Below are 19,228 nucleotides of genomic sequence, written 5' to 3'. Positions count from 1 at the left end.
GCCAAGAACAAGTAACTGAAAAGAGAGAGAGAAAATTAAAAAACAATCTCCAGGACAACAGTTCACAAAACAGCAGGCCTAGAGAATAACCAAATCAGATGAAGCATTGAGATAAATTTTGAATGTAATATCTTTAATAATTTTAGGTCTAATTGATTTTTTTACTACTTTTATCTTTTTGATAAATATATTTTTTTCTAGGAATTTGTTCATTTGATCTAAGTATTCTACTTTATTGGTATAAAGTTTGTCATACTGTCCTCTTGTGATTTAATAAAAATGTTTGTAAGATATGCAGTGGTTTGTGCCTTTTCATTCTTAAAATCAGTTATTTGTGCCATCTCATTCTTTCATGATTATTCATTAGGAATCTCTCATTTTATTTAGTCTTCTCAAAGAAACAATTTCAACTTTTTCATCTTCTTTATCAAATGATTTTTTTTATTTTGTCAATTTATGTTCTTTATGTTTCTTTCTCTTGTACTGTGTCTCAGTCTTATTTATTCTAATTTTTCTACCTTCTTGAGATGGATGCTTCACATGCGTTTTTTTGCTTCTTTCTCATATATATATACACACATACAGTTAAATCTATACATTTTCCTCTAAGTATGACATTAGTTGCATTCTACAAATTTCAATATATTTTACTACATTCAGTTTAGAATATTTTCTAATTTCCATTAGGATTCCTTTGATCTATAGATTAATTGGAAATATATTGCTTCTAAGTATGTATAGACATATATGAGCACTTCCTAATAATCTATATCCTCATTTAATTCCAGAGAACATACTCTTAATAACTGTCAGACTTGATTTATGGCAAAGTATATGATTAGTTTTGTAAATGTGTGTGTCAGCTTAAAAAGAATGATTTTTCTGCATGCTAAAAGTCCAGTATTCTATAAATGTCCACTGGTTAAATCTGCTAATAATTTCTCAAATATTCTTCATCCTTACAGACTTTTTGTCTGCTTTTCTATCAGTTAGTGACAGAGGTGTCATTCTTTTTAAGATTTTCCAAATACAAATGCACACACAAATGAACCATATTATTTAACATAAATCAAGCCTCAATACATTTCAAATAATTAAAATTATTTAGAGTTCAGAGTATTTCCTACAGAACTAAGTAAGAAATCAAAGATCATTATAAAATCATATGTAGTCCCAGCAGATCATTTGAGCTCAGGAGTTTGAGACTAGCCTGGGCAACATGGCGAAATCCTGTCTCTACAAAAAAAAATACAAAAATTAGCTGGGTGTGGTGGCATGTGCCTGTAGTCCCACCTGCTTGCGGGGGCTGAGGTAGGAATATCCTTTGAGCAGAAGAGGTCATGGCTTCAGTGAGCCGTGTTCACGCCACTGTACTCCAGCTTGGGCGACAAAGTGGGATCCTGTCTCAAAAAATCATATATGTACATATATATCTATAAAACCATATATACATATTATATACACACCATGTTAAATTAAAGTTTTATATATTTCTGAAGAAATGAACCTTTTCTAATCATGCAGAGTATCTCCAGGAATTTTTATAATTTAAATTCTATTCTGTCTGATATTAACGCAGTCACCCCAGGGTTCTTCTGGTTAGTGTCTATATGGTTATATCTTTTTGTATCATTTTACTTTTAACTTTTCTGTATCTTTATGTTCTATCTTTATGTTTGTTTCCTATAAGCAGCATATCATTGAGATATGGTTTTTATTTGATCTGATAATCTTCGACTTTAATTAGAATATTTAGTCTGTTACATTTCATGCAGTTGTAATAGTACTGGATTTAATCATATCATGATTTTCAGTTTGTCTTTTTTCAGTTTTTCTTTGCTTTCTCTTGGCTTCTTTTGAATGATCTATTTTTTATTATTCATTTTTACTTATATCAGCTTAAAAGTCATAAACTTTTAAAACTTGTTTAAAGGGGTCAAAAATATAAAGTGGTGCATTTCCACTGGAGGTGGAATTATACAGTGGACAGGATGGTGTCAGCACATGGGGGACACATGTGAAGAAGTGACACAGAGGAGCATGAGCATGGGGTAGTATTATTTTGTGTAGGAGTTAGAGGTAAAGCAAAGATTATTTATAATGATGTGAGGATCTCACAGAACAGAACTGAAAGAAGGTGGAGGGGGCAGAGAAAAGATAGGCTAATCCTCATTCAGTTAGCACAAAGAAGGGAAATACAGACAACAAAAAGACTATGTTAATGAAGAAATGCCTAATAGGTAGAATACTAAACCTTTACTCCAAGATAATTTGATATTTTCCCACATGTGTTTAACTCTACCCAGGAGTAAGCATAAAAAATAAAGTACATCTTTTGGCTCTTTTAAGCACATATTATAATTCAGACAGTGAAATGTGAAATAGAAAACGCCAGTTATTACGAGATGAATAAAGGGAGGGAAAGGAAGCAAAGGTGGGCAGAGGAGAAAGGATGAAAAAGAAAAAACAGAGTGGCTTTTACTCATTTGTAGCACTAGGCGGCACCAGAACCCTGCTCAGAATGTAGTAAAATAAAATACATTATGGGTATTGCAAAGCAAGGAAGGACTTTAAACAGGGCAAATTCAATATTGCAAAAAGCTTGTTCACCCAAATGACAGTTCTACTTTTCACCTAATTACATTTTGTGAAGATCACCTTCATATCTTGTATGGTCAGTGTATATTGTATGTGTGTTTTGTGTGTGACTGTTATTTTTTTTTAGGTTATTTTTCCTTAATCTTCTACACAGATTAGTGTTCCTGAATAACAGAATAGAAATAATGGAATCTAAGGAATATTATGAGTTATAACTGAAGAACTTTTTCAGAAACAAAAGAGGTCTTTAACTTACCTAAACATTAAACAGATGTATCATTCCCCATCCCCAAAATGACAAAAACAATGATAACAATAACATGAAGAAAGGTTCTAGGGCAATTGACTTCTGTATAGTAGAAGAAGTTTCTTTATGGTATAAACATATTTTGTATATAGCTCCTTTATTCTCATATCTGTTTTAAAAGACAAATCATAAAGCAAGAATTACAAAACTATGTTGAAGGACTTATAATATATAAAGATACAATTTGTATAAAAAGAATAGCACAAAGGAAATGAGATAAAATAGTTATATTGTTAGTTTTTATGTAATATTGAAATGAAGCTAATATTAATCTGAATTAAATTGTTTTAATATGCTAATTGTAATCTCTAGGGCAATCACTAAAATATTAAATTTCATTTTATTTTTATTTTATTTATTCTTTTGAGACAGAGTCTCACTCCATCACCCAGGCTGGAATGAAGTGGTATAATTACAGCTCATGCAGCCTTGACCTCCCCGGCTATAGTGATCCTTCCCCACTCAGCCTCCCAAGTAGCTGAGACTACAGGCATGTACTCCCACACCCAGTTAATTTTTAAAATTTTTATATTTTTTGTAGAGACAGGATCCCACTATGTTGCACAGACTGGTTTGAATCCCCTGGGCTCAAATAATCCACCCACCTTGGCCTCACAAAGTATGGGGATTATGGGCACGAGCCATTATTATGCCCAGCCTAGAAATTAAATTTTAAAATACAGTAAAGGAAACACAAAAGGAATGAACTAGAAAATATCCACTTAACAACAGAAGAGGCAGTAATGGAGGAAGAGAAAAAGAAAAACACACGTGACATAAAAACAAGTATCCAAATGAGATATAAATTTACCTTATCAGCAATTATACTAAATGAAAATGGGTTAAACACTAAAATCAAAAGGTAAAGTTTGCCAGGATGAATTTAAAAACATGATCAAACGATATGATCAAATGCTGGAAAAGACACACTTTAGATTCAAGGATATAAACAGGTAGAAAGTAAAAGGGTAAAAGAAGCAAACCAAGAGAGTTAGAGTGTTTTGTGGGTGACTATTATTATTTATTTGTACTAATATCTGACAAAGTAGACTTTGAAACAAAAGTTTTTACTAAGAAAAAGAAAAGCATTTTATAATGATTAAAGGGTCAATTCATTAAGAAGATAAAATAGTTATAAACCTACATGTGCCCAACAACAGAACCTCAAAACGTAAAGAACAAAAACTGACAGAATTAAAGGGAGAAGTTAATAATCCAACAACAATAGTTGGAGACTTTAATATCCTGACTTTCAATAATGGATCAAACAACTAGGCAGAAGATTAACAAGGAAATAGAAATCTTGGGCAACAACATGTAGATATCCTGTACTGGTAGCATGGAGCACCATCTAAAATTTGGTTTGGATGTCAACACTAGTGACATCACACAAACAACACAAGGTTCTAAAAACGCTTATTACTCACTTAATGAATCTATCTGGGGAAAGCAGGGCACGTCTTTTAGCAAGTCTGAAAAGGCTCGACAGAGCACAGAAATATTTTATTGGGTTGGGAAATATACATGTTAAGTGGCTGAATTGTATGGCATGTGAATTATACCTCAATAAAGCTGTATTCAAAAAACAAATAAACCAAAATATGTGCTTGAAGGTATCTGACTCCTTCACATGATAGTGAAGAATTATTCAATTTAGATTTTAAGATTTGATTTTTCCCTTGTGTGTTTACCAGTTCCGAAGGGGCAATTTATTCTGAGAATGTTGTGATTAGGAAGGACACTCAGAGAGCTTCTGGAATATGAAAATATTCTGTATGTTTACCTGGCTCATGATTACAGGAGTATTTGCTTTATAAAAATTTATTAAGCTGTGTATATATGTTTTATGCATTTTTCTCCGCAAGTACTCTACCTTAAAATAAAATAGTGATTTTTAAAAAGATATATATTCTGGTAAAGTTACCAAAATTTGAAGATAAGGAATCTGTTGGGTAATCCGATAAAAAAATAGGTAAATAAATAAAGTTACCTATAAAAGGAAAGTGGTAGCTTGACCTCAGAATTTTCTTCAGGTTTATATAATGTGAGAAGTTGATGAAATTATGGTTACAAAACCCTCTGTGAAAGATCAATGTACATTTTTGCTACTTGATATACTTTGGATATTTGTTCCTTCCAAATCTCATGTTGAAATCTGATCCCCATCTGTGCAGGTGGGCGTGGTGGGAGGTGTTTGGGTCCTGAAGGCAGATCCCTCATGAATGGCTTGGTGCCATTCTCAGAGAGAGGGAGTTCTCACTCTTAGTTCCTGGGAGAACTGATTGTTGAAAATAACCCGGCACCTCCCTCCTCTCTCTCGTGCTCTCTCTCGCCATGTGACACACCAGCTCCCGTTTGCTTTCTGTCGTGAGTGGAAGCAGCCTGAAGCCCTCTCCAGAAGCAGATGCTAGTGCCATGCTTCTTGTACAGCCAGCAGAACTGTGAGCCAAATAAACCACTTTTCTTTATAAATTACCCAGCCTCAGGTATTCCTTTAAGGCAACACAAAAAGACTAAGGCACTGTTATTATGGTGGATCTAAAAATTTTTGTAAGAGATAGTGGTAGCTTCCATTGAATAATCTCTCTGTGCCTGGCACTATTATTAGCATTCCACATCTGTTCACTCTTTTAGTCCACAACACTACTCTCTGAGGAAGGTGCTATCATCATTCCCATTTTACAAGCAAGAAAACAAGCACAGAGAGGTTAAGTAAATTGTCTGTGTGCTAAGGAATCGCGGCCAGTTTCAAACCTCAGCACAGTGAGTTCCAAGCCCACGCTCCAGAGCTGCATCTGAACCACTGCATTACCTCTAAGCAAAACAGTCATTTAAGCATGAAGGCCATGTAACGTGTAAGAACTCAGAAGACAACATTCACATGAGTCTTCTTGGAAGGGGTTACCAAAGGATGAACTTCTGTTAACCAAGTAATGAATTGAGAAACTGACAAAAAGCCAGATGTGAGCACTGAGTCCATTTAGTATAAATAAGACTAAAACAAAGGTACTGCTTATGATATAGAGCAAGACACAAATGATACCAAATCCGTACATGAAGAAATGATACAACTAACTAAAGCTATCAAAAGAAATGGGAGAAGAAGCTGGGCCTAATGGCTCATGCCTGTAATCCCAGCACTTTGGGAGGCCAAGAGGGGCGGATCATTTGAGGTCAGGAGTTCGAAACCAGCCTGGCCAACATGACAAAACCCTGTCTCTTCTAAAAATACAAAAAAAATTAGCCAGGGCATAGTGGTGGATGCCTGCAATCCCAGCTACTTGGAAGGCTGAGTCAGGACAATTGCTTGAACCCAGGAGACGGAGGTTGCAGTGAGCCGAGATAGTGCCACTGCACTCCAGCCTAGGCGACAGAGCAAGACTCTGTTTCAAAAAAAAGAAAGAAAGAAAAAGAAATAGGAGAAGAGAGAAGGTAAGAAGCCCGAAGACATTTAATTCTGACACACCAAATAATAGATGTATAAAGATATTTAATGGTATAGGAGTAAATCCTAAGAAACATAAACTTACCAGATAAAGCTGAGGGGTAGAGGAGCAGAAGAAAAGAAAAAGAAGTAAAAATAAACTATTTTTAACCCTGTTTATAGTAAGAAATCAATAGAGAACATCTAAAAAAGATTAAATTAACATGTTAAATTTAAAAAGATACCTCTAAAGCCAAAAACTATAATTCTTCCAAATTTTCAGAAGCTGCATAAAACAAAATGGTAAAAAAACACAAACTACATAGTGAAAGATTGTTTTTAAAGTAAAAGAAACAAATGAAACACAAAATGTGATAAAAAATGGCACAAAATATGTTGGTAATATCAATAAGTGTAAATGGCTTTAACTTACCTATTAAAGGACAAAAGGAATCCAAATGAATCTTAGAGAAAATCCAAGAATTGGTTGTTTATAGGAGATACACCTATGAAAGAGTGTCTCAGACAAACTGAAAGTAATAAAAATAGGCAAAAGCTCCTCAGACAAACGGGGAACAAATGGTAGGTGGGTGTGTGATAAGGGAAGCTCAAAATCTTATCAAATAAAATTAATGAAATCACATTATTAAATGAGACAATCTTCATAAAGAAAGAAATTCACAATACAAAATTTGAAGTTATGTATATCCATGATCAAAAGAAAATAGCACCAACATTTATCAGTTAAAATATTTGGAATATGTCCAGGTGCAGTGGCTCATGCCTATAATCCCATCGCTTTGGGAGGCCAAGGCAGGTGGATCATTTGAGGTCAGGAGTTCAAGACCAGCCTGATCAACATGGTGAAACCCCATCTATACTAAGATACAAAAATTAGCCGGGTGTGGTGGCAGGCTTCTATAATCTCAGCTACTCTGGAGGCTAAGGCAGGAGAATCCCTTGAACCCAGGAGGCAAAGGATGCAGTGAGCCAAGATCATGCCACTGTACTCCAGCCTGGGCAACAGAGTGAGACTCCTTCAAAATAATAATAATAATAATAATAATAATAATAATAATAATAAAATCTAAAAATATATATATAACTTAATTTGGCTGAGCGCAGTGGCTCACACCTGTAATCCTGGCACTTTGGGAGGCTGAGGTGGGTGGATCCCCTGAGGTCAGGAGTTCAAGACCAGCCTGGCCAACATGATGAAATCCCATTTCTATTAAAAATACAAAAAGTAGCCAGGCATGGTGGAGGGCACCTGTAGTCCCAGCTACTCAGGAGGCTGAGTTGTGAGAATCGCTTGGGCCTGGGAGGCAGCGGTTGCAGTGAGCTGAGATTGCACCACTGTACTCCAGCCTAGGCGACAGACTGAGACTCCATCTCAAAATTTTTAAAAGAGTAAAAATAATAAGCATTTTTGGAATAAATAAGAAACAACCTAAAGAAGGATTCAATTCTCCTTTTTCTGCCCATTACACATCAAATAAATAATAAAGTTATTAATAATTCCTGAATAACATAATTGATACGTGTATGTCAACTATGAACTCCATTTATATAGAATGTACCATCATTTCAAACATTCTCAGAACACTCACAGAATCTGAGTCTATATTCATAAAAGAAAATCTCAACGAACTCACAAGAGGAAAAACAATACAAATAGTATTTTCTGATCATAATTTAATAAAATTAGAGGCTAATAGCCAACTAGGAAAGAAACCAATATCTATCATCCAGAATTTTTAAAAATTTTTGCTCAAAACCTGTTGGTTCAAAAAATAAGTAAAGATCAAAATAATGAAATATCTAACGTATCTTATTGAAAACTGATAGTATATCAGTACCAATAGGATCCAAAAAGGGAAAAAATATTGGCTCTCAAAGGAAAATATACAGACCCAAATAATTATGCTATCAAAAATATGTAGAGGAGACCACTCGTTGTCTACCAGAAACCACTGTCCCCTTCTTGAAGAATAATGCACACCACATTTCCCAGAACATCTTTTGGGGAGTTGCAGCCACGTAACTGAGTTCTGGAACAGTAGTGGGAGAGAAGTCTGTATCCTGTCAGGCCCAGCACATTCAGCTTCCCAGATGTTCTTCCAGGTCCTTCTGCTGGCTGGGTGCTCGTGACAGTAAAGTTGCTATGAAGTGTCTCTGTCCATGTGTATTGCTGTAAAGGAATACCTGAGGCTGGGTCGTTTATAAAGAAAAGAGGTTTATTCGGCTCATGATTCTGCAGGCTGAACAAGAAGCATGGCATCCGTATTTGCTTCTGGTGAGGGCCTCAGGCAGCTTCCACTCATGGTGGAAGGCAAAAGGGAGCTGGTATGTGCAGGTCACATGGCAGGAGAGAAGGCAAAAGAGAGAGGAGGGAGATCCCCAGCTCTTTTTAATCAGCTCTTCTAGAAACGAATACAGTGAGAACTCACTCATTACCACAAGGAGGGCACCAGGCTGTTCACCAGGGATCTGCCCTTATGACCCAAATATCTCTGACATTGGGATCAACTTTCTTTTTTTTTTTTTTTTTTTTTTTTTGAGACGGAGTCTTGCTCTGTCGCACAGGCTGGAGTGCAGTGGCGCGATCTCGGCTCACTGCAAGCTCCGCCTCCCAGGTTCACGCCATTCTCCTGCCTCAGCCTCCCGAGTAGCTGGGACTACAGGCGCGCACCACCACGTCTGGCTAATTTTTTGTATTTTCAGTAGAGACAGCGTTTCACTGTGTTAGCCAGGATGGTCTCGATCTCCTGAGCTCGTGATCTGCCTGCCTCGGCCTCCCAAAGTGCTGGGATTACAGGCGTGAGCCGCCGTGCACCGCGGGATCAACTTTCAAAATGAGACTTGGTGAAGCCAAACACACATATCCAAACCATAGCAGGAAGCCACAAGTTATGTTCAGCCTGGGTCTCTGACTATGAGAACATCCACATGGCTGAACTGAGTTCCTGCCCAGGTGTTCTAATAAGCCAGATAACATTTTTTATTGTGTTAAGCAACTAAATTGTAGGGATTTGTTTGTTACCATAGTATTACCTACCATAACGAACACAGAAGCTATTACCTGGAAATAGTGTACTAATATAATAAAACCTAAAAGAGCCAACATTGCCTGAGCAGTTGTTTAACAACTGAGGAACAAGGAGGCATGGCAGCCTGCCTGGAAAGATGGAGACCCAAGTTATGAGGTGATCAAAGACTTTGCAAAACTCACCTTCAGGAATTTGGAGGACTTACCAACTACCAGCAAACCCATGGCTCCAGAGGTGGAAAAAAAAATGTTTGTTTATATGTGTTGCCAGTTCTTGGCTCCATTTTGCAAATTATAATAAGAAGAAAGAATTCAAGTTTCAAAGCAGAACACCAAAGCCTTGAATAACTTCAGCATAGAAAAACTGAGTAATAGGCACAAATATCTGCTTCTTACATGGAAATAAATTGCAATAGAAATAAATTGATTTTTACTGCATTAAGTCACCAAAATTTGGGGGATCCATTTGTTACTGCAGCTTAGCCTATCCTAATTAATACAAGAAACAATAAAAATAAACAAATTAGACATTGAAAGCAAGAATTAAGAAAAATAATAACAATTAACCCAGGGAAGGCAGATGGAATGTACTGATAACTATAATTGCAATAGAAAATACAAAAATAAATAGAACTTAAAAATAATTACAGCCGGGTGTGGTGGCTCATGCCTGTAATCCCAGCACTTTGGGAGGCCGAAGTAGGTGGATCACCTGAGGTCAGGACTTCGAGACTAGCCTGGCCAACATGGCAAAACCCCATCTCTACTACATATACAAAAATTAGCCAGGTGTGGTGGCGGGCACCTGTAGTCCCAGCTACTCGGGAGGCTGAGGCAGGGAGAATAGATTGAACCTAGGAGGTGGAGGTTGCATTGAGCTGAGACTGCACCACTGTACTCTAGCCTGGGCTACAGAGCAAGACTCTGTCTCAAAATAATAATAATAGTAATAATAACAATAGTAATTACAAAGCTGGTGGGAGATGGGCACAGGAAACAATAACATAGATAAATTAATAGCCAACCTAAGCAGAAACAAAGGGTAAAGGACAAATAGGCACAAAGGAAATGAAAAGGAGAAAACAAATAGAAAAGGAAGAAATTAAAAAATCTTAAGAGAATAGTTTGCTCTTGAGTAGTCAAATAAACGTAGAACCTAGGTATAAATTGGATAATCATCTAGAAAAATATAAATTGTGAAATCATGCCCCAGAAGATACTGAAAATCTTTATGTATTGAAATAAGAGAAAAATGATCTCTAGAAGAAATAGAGAATATTATTACAAAACTATAATTTCAAGAAGCACCAGGCCCAAGTTATTTCACAGCAGATTTTTATATCAGCTTTATGAAATAGGTAATTCCAATGTAACTTAAGCTATTTCAGAACACTAAACAAGAGGAAAAATCCTTCTAAATTCTCTGTATGAAGGTAGCATAATACATTCCAAAAATTCAATAAAAATCCATAAACACACTCAATCCCAATTATGAATGATGATGTAAAAATCCAAATTAGGTATTAGAAACAAATGTAGCAACACATAAAAACCCGAACAGGGTTCATCCCTGGAGTACAAGGATGGTCAAAACATAAAGGATGCCTAGTAAAATAGGGAAATTTTGGATGTCCATTAGGAAGACTACTATTTATATTGTTCTGGGCTTTTTTCAATGGATTAGAAAAAAAATTCCTGTGAAGAAAACCTTAAAATGTAACTGAAAGAAACAAAAAAGGCTAAGCAAATGGAAAGGCATAGACACTGTGTACCCAGAAGATTCAGTATCATAAATATACTAATTCTTGCTAAACTGACGTATAACTCTAACATTATCTCGATTTTGAAAACCCACAGGAAGAAACTAAAATTACACATCACAACACAGATGGATCTTAGAAATAAAATGTTAATCTCAATAAGCTCAAAGGAGTTTATGATTCCATTTATATGAAATTAGAAAACAGGCAAACCTAATTTGCTATGACAGGCCAGCAATTAGAAGGAAACACAGGGAGTTTCTGGGCTTCTGGCAATGCTCTGCTCCTTGATCTGTGAACTGCTCACAGGCATGAGTATAGTTTGTATTCAGTATGAATGATTAAGCAAAGAAGAATTGTCAGGAAAATTCTAGAAAAAAATATTAGTGAAGATTAGTCCTAGCAGACACTATAATATTGTGGCACGGAGGGATGGGTAGACAGACTTGTCAGTGAGATGGGACAGAGAACCAGGAAGTGGTATGGAATAGAAGAAAACCTATGAAAAATAATTTTCAGTAAGTGGGAAAGACTATTTGTACTATGACTTAGAAACCATAAAGGAACAGATTCAACAACAGATTCAACTATGTAGAAGTAAAAGCAAGAAAACAAGCAAGCAAGACAGAAAGAGAGAAAGTGCGGAGGGAATGAAGAAAGAAAGAGAGAGGAAAGAAAGAAAAAGAAAAAATCTAGACAAATCAGGAAAAATATGTGAACCTCATGACCAAGACATATAAAGTTATTTAGTATACACAGACCTCCTAAGCATCAATAAGAAAAGACCAACCAAAAATAGACAAAAAGAAATAACAGCTAGTTCACAGTAAGGGTAATTAAATGACCCAAACATAGGAAAAAATGTGCAATCTCACATATATATAAATATATATATATACACACACATATATATATAGAGAGATGCATACATCTATCTCTGGATGTATTGTATACATCTATTTCTGGAAAGATACAAATTAAATTCTTAAGCAAGAAAATGGATGGCTGGGGAGTAAAGAGTATGGGAGAGAATTTTAACTTTTCAAATTATCCTTTTGTGTATATGACCTTTTCAAAACGTGTATTTTATTCCATTTTATTTAAAGATATGTGTATAAAAATAATTAGAGAACACACATCCAAGTTTTTCTAGGTTACTTCTACATGGAAAACATTTAAAAAGATGGAGGCAACTAATCAAGAGAATAATTAACAGCTAAGAGAATATTAACTTTGCTTTCAGAAGTAGGGTTAGAATCCATCTAAGTAGGAAAAATAAAGTTTTCAGTACCAAAGTTAATATGAAGGAGAATCAATATTGTGTATAAATGGAAGCTGTGACTCAAAACCATAATTTGTCAATATTTTTCGAGATGTTTAATTTGAAATCTTTGCATTAGGCTGGGGGCATTTTTTTTTTTAATATATTCTTACATTATTACAGAAAACCAGTTTGTCCAAGAGAATTGTCAGGTAAGAAAATACCCCTGAAAGAGATACTTACTGGAAACTCACTCACTGAACCCTCAACTTTGTCAAGTGACATTGTACAAGATTAGGAAGACTTCAAATGACCTTGTTATTAAGTAGCAACCACAAATAATACTTCACATTTATATGACACATTATAGTTTTCAAAGTACTTCACATTCACCAGTGCCTTCAGGATAACAAAGACCACCCTATAGGGTAACAACAACATCCCGAAAATTCAGGAAGGCCACATCCTAACGCAGATTCTATGTCTTTGGGCACTGAAAATTCTTACAGAGAATAAGTGATAACCAGGAGGTTAGATAAAGCAGCAATGGGAATGGATTCAAACAGAGCAGTCATAACTGGTATGTTCCGCATTCACATATAAGAGAAGAAAAGATTAGATAAGTTAATTTAAGAGTGCTTTGGAAATGTCAGAAAATATTTTAAAATACTGCGGAAAAAACAGAGATTATTTCATGAAAGAAACTGGAACTACATAGATTGTGCTAAGTTAGCGTACGCTTCATGCAGTAACTGGAAATAAATGATTGGATTTATTTAGTCTTTCTTTTCTGAGAATTTCAAAAGAGCTGTTCAATTTTATCATCTCATTACTTCTCATTATAGTCATTATATAGTATTCTTAAAGGGGTATGTTAATACTAGTCTAATTTTATATGTGGATGAAAAATTTGGAGAACTGAACAAAATCTCAAGGTCTCTAAAATGGTCAGTGGTGTAAGTTCAGCTTTTAATGAATGTCACATTCCACTTTAAGGAAGTTACACCTCCCAAAACTAGACCTGATATCCAGAAAACCATCATTTCCATAGAACAAATAAGATATAAGGCACTACAGGGTAAATTTGTGCAGGGAAGGAAAGTTAACTCACAAAAACAGGTAGTATGACCAACTTTTGGCATTTAAAAAACAAACAACAAGTATAAACCAATTTCTCTATGATTTATTCTCTGTGACCTTAGAAGGATGACTAGCCTTTTTAAAAAAATAATCTGTGTCCTCTGTGTCCTTTGTTTAATATTTCTAGCAGGTTGTGAAGAATTACTCATTATGTTTGAAAAGAGTCCAGTGAATTGTAAATACAATAAAACCAATTTTCATCAGACAAATGTACAAAAACAGCAACTCAGGGTAGAATGGCAGCCTTCCTATCTCCGGTTCAAGGTCAGGAGCTTGATAGTTTACTTCAGAAAGGATATCTTCAAGGGTTTACAAAAGACCTGGGCTTTCTGGAACCACTCAGGTTTTTACATTGTTGCATTATTGAATGAAGTAGCTCATTGTCCATTTCAGCAGCGCTTGCTATAATCTGTCACTCTAAGCATGAACAGGCAGGGCTCCAGTCCTGTCCACTGATTAAAGTTACAGAAATTCTAAAAAATCACAATTACTCTGTTTAAATAGCTGAAAGGCAGCTGAAGCTGTGAGAATAGAGAGAAACCTAACACAGGCTGAATTCAAAGCTTTGACACTAACAACAGATGCCAATAAATGTTAACTTATTACTGTTCCTGTATCATCAGCACCATCAGCATTGTGGTCATTATTCTTACTTGTTTAACTGCACATCTTTTTTTTTTTTTTTTACTTGTTTGTTTTAACTTGTCACTAAACTGAAGCTCAAGACCCCACATCTTTAAATGCATGAAAATGAACCAGAGAACCAGACTCAAGGGAAAAAAGCTAATTTACAAGTTCACAAGACCTTCAAAAAGAACTTCATGCTACTTTTTACTAACACCTCCTTCATTTATAATTACTCAACTGTAATACTGATGTAATGAACTGGGCCTTCAGAGAATGTGAAAGTCGAGACACTCCCTTGTAGTATTTGTTCACTTAAACTTTCTCCAGATAATTGCTTGCCAAACCCCTCTTGTCCCTCAAGTCTTCGCTCAAATCTTATCTTCTCAATGAGGCTACCCTGTCCTCCCTACTGAATACCAGGCCACCTCCCGTCCCCATTCCTGGCCCATCTTACCCATCTTTTCTTACACTCCTTTTACTTTTTATACAGAAGTTATCAAATTCTAACATACTACATAATTTACTTATTTATCCTGTCTATTTTTCACTTAATCCTGCTAAAATATAAGGTCGATGGTAACAGGCAACTTTGTTTTATTCACCATTATATTCCAAATAACTAGATTAACGCTTGACGTTCACAAAAATAGGTATCAAATGATGAATCTATTCTTTCTGTATATTTTGTCCAATCTGTTTTACAAACCAAATGAATATACTTATTACTTGGATTTACTGCAGCGTTGTTCATGATGAGTAAGTCAGAATACTGATGACAACAGGGCTGGGCACAAAGGCTCAAACTTGTAATCCCAGCACTTTGGGAGGCTGAGGCAGGCGAATCACCTGAAGTCAGGAGTTCAAGACCAGCCTGGCCAACATGGTGAAATCCTGTCTCTACTAAAAATGCAAAAATTAGCTGGGCGTGGTGGTGGGTGCCTGTAATCCCAGCTACTCCGGAGGCTGAGGCAGGAGAATTGCTTGAACCTGGGAGGCAAAAGTTGCAGTGAACTGAGATCGTGCAACTGTACACCAGCCTGGGCAACAGAGTGAGATTCCATCTCAAAAACAAACAAACAAACAAACAAAAATGATGACAACAGGATAAAGGTTACAATTAATCTCTTATACGTATAATTTGGTTTGCTCAGAAAGCATTATGTTTTTAGATGTGATATACTCAAGAGTCTTGGAAGTTACTAGTCCATCTTTTAATTCTGATTATCCTAAGGAAATTGTTTAAATTTTTTTGGCACAGTGAAATTGATCTTTGGCATAGGAAAACATACCAAATGTGGGGTAGGGGGAGAAGGAATAAATATGCCTTCTATTGAATTTTCTGTTTTAATAAGTCCTTCATAAACAGTATCTAATATTAAAATAACAGCTAACATGTATTAGCACTAGTTAAATGCTATGTTTTAATGCATTAGCTCAATGAATCCTCAAAACAACACCACAGGGCAGATACTATTGTTCCACCATTTTACGAAGGGGAATAAAGAGGAGGTTTCAAGTTACAAAGGCAAAGCCAGGGTTGGAATCTATGTCTTCCTGCATATGCTTGCTGTTAATCGCAGTGTTATGTTCCCTTGTATTGCTCAGCAATTGATGGTGGGCTATACCAGATTATACCACCCAGGTAAAACACACATACATACACACATGCCCTATCTCCCAAATGTAATCCACCGTAAGTATGACAGCTGGCATTTCCAAAGTTTCAGGATACCAATCCAGATGCTTTTTGTCTCAAGATGTTTGGCACGGGACCCAATACGGGCAATCCTATTGAGCTATTAATAATCTCTAAAATTGTGCGTTTTACATCTAGAAATGGAAAGGTTTGGGGGAAAATAACTAAAACTTGGGGAAAACATTTTATATCTCAAAAAGTTTTCCCTTTTTTAAAGCATTCACATACAGTTTCTGAGGGAGTATTTTTCCTCACCCCTCCCTCTAACCACTGCAGAGTTTTTCATCTCTCCTCATATCCAGATATCTCAGTCCATTTTTAAGTCCTTTCTAATCTGATTTCCTTTCTCAGCTCCTTCCAAGAAAACATCCTTTTCTCTACTTGAGTGACCTCAATGGCTGATGAACCCATAATCATTGTTCTGTGTCTCTATGAATACTTTCTTCTTCCATCTCCTCATGATCCCATCACTCTCCTGCCACCTCTTTTTTTTTTTTTTTTTTTTTTTTTTGAGACAGAGTCTCACTCTGTTGCCCAGGCTAGAGTGCAGTAATGTGATCTCAGCTCACTGCAACCTCCGCCCCATCCAGGTTCAAGCGATTCTCCTGCTTCAGCCTCCTGAGCATCTGAGATTACAGGTGCCTGCCATCATGCCTGGCTAAGTTTTGTATTTTTAGTAGAGATGGGGTTTCACCATGTTGGCCAGGCTGGTCTCAAACTCCTGACCTCAAGTGACGATCTGCCCACCTCAGCCTCCCAAAGTGCTGGGATTACAGGCGTTAGCCACTGCGCTCAGCCAATCTCATCCCTTTTCACTGACCTACTCCTACCCACCCAGAAAGTCCCCACTTACGTTTCATCTGCAAGACTCTCTCTTACTGAGGGTGACCAGCCATCCCAAGACTTCAGGACTGAATGTCCTGTGGCCAGGAATCCAGGACATTTGGTCACCTCACACAACCCTCCTCACTGATACCCACCGTCTTTCAGTTGCTCCACAACTCCATCCATTCCACAAAGCCTGTCCCTCTCTCGGGTTGCTATCTCCTTATACTGGCTTATCTTGACTCTGTAAGACCCTCAATGGAAAGGACAGCTCTGGATTAATGTCCACCATCTCCACTTCCTCATCCCTCATTTTTTCACTGTAAACCACACCCCCCGTTTTGTACTACTGAAGCTGAATTTTTAAACGTCAGAGGTTTCTTCACCACCAATTCCCGTGGCAACTTTTTCCTCTTCTTCCTCTCTAGGGTCATGACTGCTCCTGCAGGCAGATTAGATCTCCTATGAAAGGGATGATCTTTTCTGGTATTAGCTACTTGAGGCGCCTTTCAGACAGGAAACTGAAGTCAAAGCAGGTGCAACAGGAGAGGAAAAGCATAATCACGCTCTGAGCTTATGGTCCTCAGGTCTAAGTGGAACCCAAGAGAGAAAGCCAGGTGTTCTGGGTTAATGTGAGGGCTGAATTCCATTTTGTAGTCTCATTTACCTTTGGTAACATCTTGCTTAAACGCCCCAGCTTTGTCTGTACTGCCCTTGTTATCACAAGGTATTGAACAAAGGGTCCTATGCCCTCACTTGAACAAATGCTTTATCGGCAGAGTTTATTTCCCTTTGTGGACAATTCTCAAATGTTTTTGATCTCAGGACCTCTTAACATGCTTAAAAAATTATTAAAAACCTCAAAGAGTTTTTGTGTATGTGCTTCATAACTATCAACCATTTCTATATTGGAAATTAAAAGAGACGTGTAAAATATTTATTTATAGCTTTATTTTAAAGATAACATCAATAAATCCATTACATGGTAACATTAAATACATTTTTAGAAATAATCATTTTCCCCAAACTAAAACATATAGGTAATTTGACTGGTATTGTTTCATATGTTTATAAATTTTCTTTATGCCTGGGTTAATAGAAGACAGCTGCATTGTCTTATATGTTTCTGCATTCAACATGTTGCAATATATTGTTCTGGCTGAAGTATATGGAGAAATTCTGGCCTCACACAGATATGTATTTGCAAAAGGCAAAGCATTTTTTAAACTTTTTGTTTGGATGGAACTGTAGATTTACATGCAATTGTAAGAAATAATACAGAGGAATCCTAAAACCCTTCACCTGATTTTCTCCAATGGAATTATGCATAATTATTATGCAACAATTATGCAATAATCATACATAATTACTGTACAATATCACAACTAAGAAGTCAATATTGATAAAATCCGATGACTTTATTCAGATTCCACCAGTCCTACATACATTAACTTGTGTGTATGTGTGTGTGTATATATTTAGTTCTGTGTGATTTTATCACATATGGTCAAGACACAGTACAGTTCCATCCCACAGGTCTCTCATGCTACTGTTTTTATACCTGTTCCCTTTCTCCCTTTCTCCCTTTCTCCTTCCCCACCTCTCTAACTCCTGATAACCACTAATCTTTTCTAAGGCAGATGTATCTTTAATAGCCTTTTCGGTAACCATGGATATTCTTTGATACCATACCAAAGCTAAAAAAAGTAGTAGTCGTTTAAAGATTAGTTGCAATGTGGAATGTGAAACCATTGTCAATGAACTTTTCTTTAATACACTTTGAATGGATCTTTTTGCACACTTTGGAGATACCAAAATGACATTGGTCTTTTGAAACATATTGGTTCTCTGAGCTATTTAGATTTTCCAAATGTTGCCACATCTCATTATCCAATATCAAAAATCTCATTAATTGACATCACTACCAACCTTATCAAGAAAGCCTTTTAAGTATTTGAAAAGTTGTTGAGCTCACATTAGCAGCTAAAAGCTTTTTAAAATCCTGGTTGTTGCTTGGAAGCTCAAATTTTAACACTGATAACAAATACTGCCAGTGGTTTTCCATGGAATAAGAGATTTACTTTGTTCATTTTCAAGAAAATATCTTCTTAGTATCCAAGTCTGAAAAATTGTAATTAGTCTATCAATCATTCTTTCAAGTAAAAATGGTGTTCCATACAAAAAACTAGCCGGGCGAGGTGGCAGGCGCCTGTAGTCCCAGCTACTCGGGAGGCTGAGGCAGGAGAATGGCGTGAACCCGGGAGGCGGAGCTTGCAGTGAGCTGAGATCCGGCCACTGCACTCCAGCCTGGGCGACAGAGTGAGACTCTGTCTCAAAAAAAAAAAAGAAAAAAAAAAAAAAAGGGGAGGATGAGATCAATGTACAACTCAAAGAATCACCCAAGTGCTCTTTCCTTCCCTTCCCTTCCCTTCCCTTTCCTTCCTTTCTCCTTCCTTCCTTCCTTCCTTCCTTCCTTCTTTCTTGTTTTTCTTTTTTTTTTTTTTTGAGAGGGCGTCTCACTCTTTCACCCAGGCTGGAGTG

Source organism: Macaca mulatta, chromosome 1, assembly GCF_049350105.2.
Source record: "Macaca mulatta isolate MMU2019108-1 chromosome 1, T2T-MMU8v2.0, whole genome shotgun sequence".
Classification (NCBI taxonomy): Eukaryota; Metazoa; Chordata; class Mammalia; order Primates; family Cercopithecidae; genus Macaca; species Macaca mulatta.
This window is presented reverse-complemented; position numbering follows the sequence as displayed.